The sequence below is a fragment of the Macrobrachium rosenbergii genome, chromosome 51 (assembly GCF_040412425.1).
Source record: "Macrobrachium rosenbergii isolate ZJJX-2024 chromosome 51, ASM4041242v1, whole genome shotgun sequence".
Lineage (NCBI taxonomy): Eukaryota > Metazoa > Arthropoda > Malacostraca > Decapoda > Palaemonidae > Macrobrachium > Macrobrachium rosenbergii.
Genome location: NC_089791.1, coordinates 8,473,268 through 8,483,375, shown reverse-complemented (window position 1 = coordinate 8,483,375; position 10,108 = coordinate 8,473,268).

Here is a 10,108-nt window from a genome sequence, read left to right as displayed (position 1 = left end):
TAATTCGTTAATTTATCTGTTTTTCCAATAGCTGATCTCCTCTTTCTGTATTTCCCATTACCTTCTGTTACTCCTTTCGAATGAACACAATATTCTCCTGAAGCTTGAATTTTAAGTCAGTCACTGTGGCCCCTATGGGCTAGTTCTATATGAATAGGGATCATCATCTGAAATAATAATAATAATAATAATAATAATAATAATAATAATAATAATAATAATAATAATAATAGTAATTTGAGATTATTTAAAATGCACTTCTACTTCCTGGCTGCGACTCACTAAAGTTGACTAACTATTGGGTACATGATTTGCTGCTTAGGTCAGTAGAGACAAAAATGGATTCGACGGAATGTTTGGGTATCGTTCCATCCTCACTTGGATTCGAACTCAGGTTCTCCTGAGTAAGACGATTGCGTGTTTTCTTTATATAATAATTACTTTGTAAATTTGAGGATACTTTCAAAATCTTGGTAATAATATGAACAATGCAACGTCAGGCACAGAGAACATATAGTTAATTTTATGTCACCTTCATCAAGAGGAAGAGATTAGATATACTTCTGCAAGTTTTCATATACTCTCTCAGTACCGGACACATGACTAACCCATGCTGACCACGACGAAGTGATAAACGGCCACAAGTGTTGATAAGGCCGCTGGTGCAGAGGGAATGTGATGGGGAATGACGGAAATACTAGATTGATTATAGGGAGGGGTAGGGTGGTCATGAAGGGGAAGTGTGATGTGGCGAGGACGTGCAGTAAATGGTAAATATGCGATTACCGAGTTTAGACTACATTCAAATGACACAGAAGGCTGTCGCATTAGAATTTGTTGCTGCTCCTCTCCTTTCTAAAGATGTTCGGTGTTCGATAGCATCTTTTTTTTTCTAGTTGCAAAACTCAACTTCAGAATTTGCCAAAATGTTTTGACCTCCATAGAACGAAGCACATGTGTTGCGTGTATGCGTGCCTGGTTTTGAATATGTCTTTTGTATGTTATTTTTCTCTTTTGTGCCTAAAGGGGCAGGAAGCGCCAATGCCCTTCCTCAACGCTAGAAAAATGTACAAAAAAATATTTATGTCAATAGATTAACGGTGAAGGTATGCAATGATATAACCTAATTGACCACAAATTTTAACGGCTGGCTTTCTGGTCTCAGTCTTCTCACGGTATTTGTTGAATTATGGAGCCTTTCCTGAATCCTGCGTCTAAAAAGGTCATGTGAGACCCAGGCGGACAGCTCTCAAGAGCAGTCATGCATATAGAAAAGACAAAGATGGTGGTCTTCTGACGTGAGAAAAGTGAGAGCTCGAGTGCTGATGAGTTGGGAAATTTAGACAATCAAGGAGAGCACCAGGGCACTTTAGGCCATTCAGTGCCCAAGAAAGTGAAAAGAGGGAGTTGGAGAGGTTGGACAGCCAGAAAAAGAGATCCAGAAAATAAGGGATATGAAGCACAGGGATTCCAAGGTGGAGATGGGAGCCATCCCCACAGTTGCACTAAGAAGTAACATTTAGAGAGGCTGGACAGCAAAGTTGAAGAAAGAGAGCAGGAATGAAGGTAAAGTAAAAGGCTAGAAAGTGGATGTAACTAGCGGCCTAAGTAATGCTTGCAGTGCACCGTGTGAGGAGCGCTCTCTCTCTCTCTCTCTCTCTCTCTCTCTCTCTCTCTCTCTCTCTCTCTCTCTCTCAATTCAAGATTATGTAAGACATCAATTTTTCGTTTATTGAAGAGCCTACTAAGCAGACAAGATGCAAAGACAGCATCTTATTTGGTTCCACGTTGCTTCCGAATAAAATCACTGAGTTGCAATAATTGGTGTCACCGAGTCTTTTCTGCTGAACCGCATTCACGAATCATTGGAGTTTATATTTATCTTTTTCCTTTCACTTTCCGTGTGTATCATTGAATCAAGCAGGTTATGTATTCATATCAGTGCTAATGAATGGGCGTCTTTTCACCGAGGTATACGTAGCTGATTTAAGCCCTGTCAGTGTGTATTTTGTTAGACTTCCTTTGATATGAAATTGACGACAACAAACAGGTAAACTGATATATTTAAAGACCAAATTTGTCTTACAGCTGAAAAGGCATGTTTAGTTAGCATGTTTAACGGGGACATTGATACCACTAATTTTGGTGTAATTGCTTTAAAACTTACATTAGAAATATCTTTGTGTTCTATGGCTTCTTATGATACTTGGTACTGACAGTTTTCGATAGGCACTTTGACTCTGGCGGAATATTACGAGTCGACGCTAGAAGAAATTTGAATCGGTTTCGCTATTGGCGGATGAAAATCATATCCATTTTTTTTTCTCTCTCTCTCTCTCATATGATCTAGCAAGAAGACAGTCTTCTTGAAACATGCAGGAAATTTATTTCATCTTGTGAATGATCATGTGGTTTACAGGGACATTCCTCTTTCCATTCTTTGCCATTTATCATACTCTTTTTTTTTTTAAATTGTATCTGTTGTAATTCAGTAATTACCTGTTCTCGTATGTTAGAGTAATCAATTGTAAGATGCGGAGAAAAACTAAAAAAAAAAACTAAAAAAAATCAATTGGAACTACGCCATAATTTTTAACTAAAGCTCCCTAACCATTGTTGACGAAGATATGAGAGAGAGAGAGAGAGAGAGAGAGAGAGAGAGAGAGGATGCTGGGCAGTTTTTTTGAAGAGATGGTAGGGCTGGGAGGAGTGATGTTTAGGACGGCGGGTTGGCGGATTGACTTGATAATTACGGCTCTAAGACGTCGAAGGAAGGGAAGATCAGGGTTGAGGGTGTGAGTGTGTGTAAGGGGCGCGTGGGTCCCTGCTCATCCCCAAGGATTACCTTGCATGATGGTGGAGTTTCCGCTTATTCTTTCAGCATCTTCCCCCTTGGTGTTCTTCCCCCTTAAACCCTTCTTTAACTTTGTTCCGGAGGACGCCCAGGGCCCACAGTAAGCTGATGAAGTGATGAGAAGTCGAGTAGCTTCATGGGAAGATCCGATGACGAACGATGAAAATAACCGATGTGGGGTAAAGTGACTTGCAACAGCCAGTGACCATGTTCTCATGGAAATGGGAGATGGTGGCATCCTCCTCCTCCTCCTCCTCTTCTTTCCTCGTACATTTCCTTTACGTTTCCATGTGTTCTTTTGTCACTTGGGGGGTCTTTTACTTTGTTGACTTTACAGTCTTTAGTGAAGGCGCAATGTCTCAGTATTTATATATGTAATAACGCTACCCACATCAGTGATAAAATGTTATTTTCGTGTTTGTGAATTTTTCCCAGTCTTTTTTGTTTCAAGCTATTTCTAATTGTCTTCTTTGCTTTTATATATATTATATATACACACACATATATATATATATGCATACATATATATATATATGTGTGTGTGTATGTATGTATGTATGTATGTATTTATGTATGTATGTATGTCATTTGATGTACTCCACCACGAAGAAGAATGGGGATTACGGAGGACAAGAGGAAATGTTTCGTCGTAACAGTTTCGCCTTCCATCAGGCCTCTTCCAAGAAATACATACATACATACACACAACACATATACACATATATATATATATATATATATATATATATATATATATATATATATATATATATATATATATATATATATATATATATATGTGTGTGTGTGTGTGTGTGTGTGTGTGTGTGTGTGTGTGTATGCCATTGTCTAAAATTCTGTTTTAATCGTTGTCATTATGTGGTCATGAAGAACGCATACATTTTATGAACTATTTTGAAATTCTTAACTCAACTCCAAGCATTATAAGTAGACTAATGACCCGACTTGAGCAGTGTCGGTAGCTGGTAGTTTAAGCTGACGTCATCGAAAATTATAGGTAAATGTATGGGCTCTTGCAGTTTATTGAGTCTTCGATAATGTCTTCAATAAATTGATTTAGTGTCATCAATAAATTGATTATCAGTCATCATTATCATTGCTGTTTTCATTAATCTGAATGTTATATGCTGTCTAGAAAGAATGCATATTTTTGATAATATATCTTTTCGAGCAATTTGAGACTAAAGCATTTAAAGTCAGAAAAATGAAAACGAAATTAAATATCTGGAATTCGTTTTTCAGAAAAGTTAATGTGACTTCTTCAAAACTGCGGGCAGCTGTTTCTGATCGTATAACCTGAATCATGATGTTTCATCAATCAACTGATGAGCCGACGTTGGATTTTAGTTCGTTAACTTTACATAAATGCCTCAACTTAATTTCAGTAATGTTCAGCATATCTCATATTTTTCTTGGTCATTCTTATGAGGTGTTTTTTTATTTTATTTATTTATTTTATTTATTTATTTATTTATTTATTTGTTTTTTGTTTCTTTCAAAACTGACTCTGCTATTACAGTAGGTGAGAGTTTCATAACGTTTATTTTCCGTCCCCCTTTTAGACTGTTAAGCAGACAGGTAAACTAAACTAGTACCTTATCTCGTATTTCCCGGTTTGACAACAATTGTGTACCCCGCTGTTGATATTTTCCTGCTTATTATCTTTTTTTTTAATTGTTATTAAATGTCATTAAAGCTCATCATGGCTTGGAAATAAAGTCAGAAACCGTCCGTTATTTTTCACCTTTAGTAATGTTATATATATATATATATATATATATATATATATATATATATATATATATATATATATATATATATATATATATATATATATATATATATATATATATATATATATATATATATACACACACTAAAGTCTTTGCTCTTGATATATAGTGATTTCTCCTATGTTTGGTTTCTATTATCTTTCGTAATTAAAGTGTATGTTTCTCTCTCTGCTTTTGAGACCATTGGATGTAAGATAAGTAACTCCTGTGAATTTACCAAGAACCTTTATTATTTTTCATTTAAGGCGGTAAATCTGAAAAATGTTTTAGGAGACCTTTCGTGCTGTTAAACGTGGGATTGTTGAGATAACTTTTGTAAGTTAATATATCTGGTTATGTTTTTTCCATGGCTACGAGATGATTTGTTTTTGCACTGTGTAATGTAAGAATGTAGAAGAAATACCCTCTAAGGTGAGCTGAGGGTTTAAAACCGAATCGCACTGCAAATTCACCGTAATGGCTTTGAAAATAAGTACCAGTTTTATTCTCACCTAGATTAAAAATAAAATATTCTTTGAAACGAATAAGACTTATCGCACTGGAATCTTGGACTGACAGACTATACATAACGCACGATGTTTAAGGGAATTAACGTTATGGTAAAAGGTAATTTTCATTGTATCCTGTGCAGTTTTAACACACTCTCAGTTATAAAACGGTAATGACCTTTGGCATTAGAATGATGACATAAATGCAGTATCGTTGCTCTCTGAAGGAAAAGTGGTCGAAACATGAGATACAATGTGCATAAAATTTTTAATCAAGTTACCTTTTACGTAATTGCTCATTCAGGATTTGCCAATAATATGTTCAGTATTTTAGACATGAAAGAATTTTATCCTACATATTTTTTATTTATATAATTTTATTGACTAAAATTTTCGTTGACTTGAAAAGATGTTGCTGAGAAAAGTCAGTCTCTAGATTAATGTCATTTAAGGCCTTAGTTCTTAGTTCAGCATCTTAGCAATTTTACGTCTTATAATTCCCTCCTCCTCCTCCTCCCTCCCCCACCTTCCCCACTTCTTGTTTGTAAACTCGGTAAATACATTGAAAGAGGAAGCCTCTAAAATGCCATTTTTGTGTACAGTTTAGTTTTAATGCAGAGGCCACTTAAAACAGTTTGTCTCCTAAAATCATCTTGACTTGGTATGTAGACTTTCCGTGGATTTATGAGAGGTCCTTTTCTCATGCAATATTTTGTGTGATTGTATTGCACTTTCTTTCCTATAATTTTCATTCTTCGGACGTTGCTGTGGATATTGGGCTTTGCAGCCAGCATTAAAGAGTGCTCCTATCTTGGACTAAAAATCCACGACTTTTCATTTGATTCTTAATAAGGATGCCTTTGCACGCTTTCGCGGTGACGATTTAGCTGCTTGCATGCGTTGTCACATTAAATTTCTGAGCTTAAGCAGCTTGCTCGAGTCAACCAACTTCTTGGATAATGCTGAAGGATTTTACAAAAGCATGATGAAATAAGTAAAGGACAGCGTTGCATTCACTTTCTGGTACTGATTTTGTATGAATGCAGCATTGCAAATAGAGGGTGTTGTGTAACTGCAATTTAAGAATTTGAACAAGTTATTTTCACCTATGTCTACTTTCGAAAGTCATTTAACCAAAAGGTGATTGAAATGACAAAAACTTGATTTTAAGTTTATATATGAGCAGGAAACCAGTTTTTAGTTTAGCTTTTAAACTCTCAGAATTATACACCGATGTATATTGTCTCCGTTGTTGTTTAAATAAATTAAACAAAGGATTTAGATGTTACTTATATGCTATAACGGGTTGAAAGTGAACGATGTAACTAGTGAATGCTGTAAAATTTCCAATCAGTTTAAAGATATGCTAACGAAATTGTTAAAGATGGACGATGTAGCAAGTGGGCGCTGTAAGCTTCTCAGTTGATTTTAAGAATACCAGCAAAAGAGGTGAAGGTGATTGACATAGACAGAGACAGAGGACGCTGTAAGCTTCTCTGTTGATTTAAAGACACATTAGCAAAAGAGATGGAGGTGAGCGAAAAACTAGAGGGCGCTGTAAGCTTCTTGTTTTGAAGATATATTAACAAAAGAGTTGAAAGTGAGCGAGGTAGCTAGTGAGTGAAGTAAGCTTCCCAGTTGTTTTAAAGATCTACTAGCAAAAGAGTTGAAGGAGAGCGGTATAGCTAGTTAGTGATGTAAGCTTCTCAAATGAATTAAAGATCATCTAGCAAAAGAGTTGAAGATAAGCAATATAGCTAGTGAGTGATGTAAGCTTCCTGGTCGATTTAAAGATTTGCTAGAAAAAGTGTTGAGGGTGAATGATGTAGCTAGTGAGTGATGTAAGCTTTCCTGTTGATTTAATGATCTACCAACAAAAGAGTTGAAGATGATGGATGTAGCTAGTAAGTGTTGTAAGCTTCCCAGTTGATTTAAATATATACTAGTAAAAGAGGTGAATGTGAGCTTAGCGAATGGTGTATCTACTGAGCATTGTAAGATTTCCAGTTGAAGGTGAACGATCTGGTTGACGAACGCTTTAAGGTTTTCATACCATGAGAGCGTGAGATCAGCCGCTGCAAAAAATTTGAAAGGAATAACGGTTATGCATGAAGAAAAAGCCGAAAAACATAGCATGAATAGAAATATAAAGATATTGGAAGTGAGGAGCGAATAAAAGAGATGGTATATTTCTTGAATGACTTACCTCTATCCTTTCTTTAATAATTCTTTATTAGAGAGAGAGAGAGAGAGAGAGAGAGAGAGAGAGAGAGAGAGAGAGAGAGAGAGAGAGAGAGAACTGAAGCAAACTACACACTTGGTGGATAATCAGAGATGAGACACTGCAACCCCAAGTCAGAGATGAACGAATCCAGTCACTTTGAATATCGTAGATCTTACATAAGTTTTCCTTAGGTGTGCCTTCCTAATCTGTCGGTGGTAGAACACGTGCGATTGGTTTACATAACTTACCGAAGAAAAGATATTTCGTTTCATGTTCACGGCATTTTAAGCTTCTCTTGAAGCGAAAAAGAAAAAAATGGTGTGGCCATTAAAGTGGAAGGTGCTGATTCATCCTGAAGACTTGATTATATATTAGGTATTTATTAAACTAGATATTGATTGCTTTTATTCATTCCGTAGATTTGGACGAAGCAGTGGGGAGTAAATCTTGCTTATGAAATGCAATCTCTTTTGAAGGAAACTTACTTAGTGGGCTTTATGCGTCGAAATATCGCCATAAGTCATGATGGATGACGACCTTCAAGGAAAAGTGAAGAATCCTAAAACAGCAAAAACTAAATGTCGGTGAAGAACATTTCACACAACAGTATTACACGTACATAATCACTGACTACCTACGTGACTTTTTGAGGGTCCTTTTCAGTTTATGTGACCTTTGTGTAAGTTTATTGGCCATTGTATATTGAGAAGACCTGTTTGTTGACAATGACTATTTACTTCGTTATTATTCGTTTGTTCGCAATGAAGCCAGATCATAGTTTGGGCTGTTACATCTGTGTATTTAAATAGTCTTCTGTTATTACAGATATATTTAAATAGATGTAAATTTTGGATGCGGTTGATTGTGTTTGGCGTCCTATCTTTTTTCCGATTTTTTGTGTCTATTCTTATTTATGCATATCCTGAGGGCATGCTGTTGCGAAGGTAACTGTCAGAGAACGGGAGAAACACGTGAGATCTAGTCAATTAGTCAGGTAAGGATTATTATTTTTTTTTTCGAAATTTAGGGCATTTTTTAGAGTTTTCGAAAGGATTCTCAGTAGGAAACGTAAAAGTGCAGTCCATTGTTTCGTAGATTTCTTTAAGGGCCCTTTGTTGAGTAAACAGGATAGGCATTCGTATCTGTGGTGCTTAAAAGATCATACGCCAGTAATGCATCGTCCTCATTAATGAATAGCGAATCATTCTTCCATAAATGAAATTTATTAATGTTTTGATCACTGCTGCTTAGTCTTTGACACCGCTACCTGCATCAGTTCTCAGTGATTAATGGTTCCTGCTTTTCTTCTTCAAAACTTGGGTTTTATTTTATATGTAAGAGAACGTTTCACTTCTGTGCTCCTTGCACTAGCTAACTGCAATAAGGATGCATGCCATGTTTATTCCTTTTTATAATCAGCTATGCTTACTTTGAAACTGTTTTGTCAAGAGTAATCGATAGCTTACTTTAAGGACTGGGTCACTGACTGTGATTCTAATCCTGTTCTCATCATAGTGAATTTTTATTAGACCCGGAGAGTAGGGATCAAGCTGTGTGAAACGCTTCTGCATTTTACTTTATCACTGTTGCTGGTCATAGAAACTTACATTGGTGACAGTACCAGCGAATCCAAGGCAAAATAATGATTGACTAAACACTTGGAAATATTTGAAAGGATTTTTAAACGTATCGCAAAACTAGGTCCTAATAGGAGAGCGGAGACCTCTATAGGAAGCTGAGAAGAGAAAGCATAGTAGTCTAACCGAAATGTAAACAATTTTAATTTTAAATTGTGAGCCTTAAAGGGAGTTTAAATAATTTCCTTGATAGATATATATACTGTAGAACGAATACTTTCTATGGAAAGACCGAAAAATGGAAAATATAGAACATTTAATGATAGAGATACATCCAAGAAACGTAAAATGAGGTTTCCCAGCACTAAGAAATTGAAGTACGGTAAGTCAGTTTAATAACCGAAAATGTCAGTCAGCTAAGTTTTCGGGGGCGGGCGCGTATTGAAATAAAAAGTTCCGTAGTTATCAGAGAGCAATTATCGCCAGTGTCAACTTGATACAACAAAGTTATATTATACTCTTTGGTTACTTTTATGGGAAGACATCGTTGACCTTTAATCCCAAACAATTGGCTTAGGTTTCGACTTTCATCATACCACAAATATTTCCAGCTAGTGCAGCTCTGGAGTCAAATTTACTATTGCAAACATGCAGAATATTCTTCCTAACGTTTTAGAACAAATTATGGGATGTTATTTAATAATAAAAGTTAGATTTTTGTAATTAAGTTTGTTATTCTATGTGGTAATGTTCTAGTGGCTTCATATATTTTTTATCGGTTGGTTCTAGGAGTCTTTTTATTTGCCTCCTGGATGACTTGGCTGTTTTACGGAGGAGGAGGATCGCGACTGTCCCCTGAAACGTTGCCTCGAATCTCTTTAGATCCTGAGTAAGATTTGTTTAAACCAGTACAAATACCTAAAGCCTTGATGATAGATTTTAACTAGCATGCTTGTAAAGAGATTGAATGATATTTCAATGGTGTAAATAATATTTGAATGGTCGTATTATATGTTAAGCCTTGAGATTTCATGTCTGGGTTATTAATTTGAAGTGTGTTATTCAAGTATAGGTTTTCCTTTCAGACATAATGTCATCTCTGGATGTAAGCATGGGCAGTATTATTTGTCACTGTGCTGTGGTATTTGGCG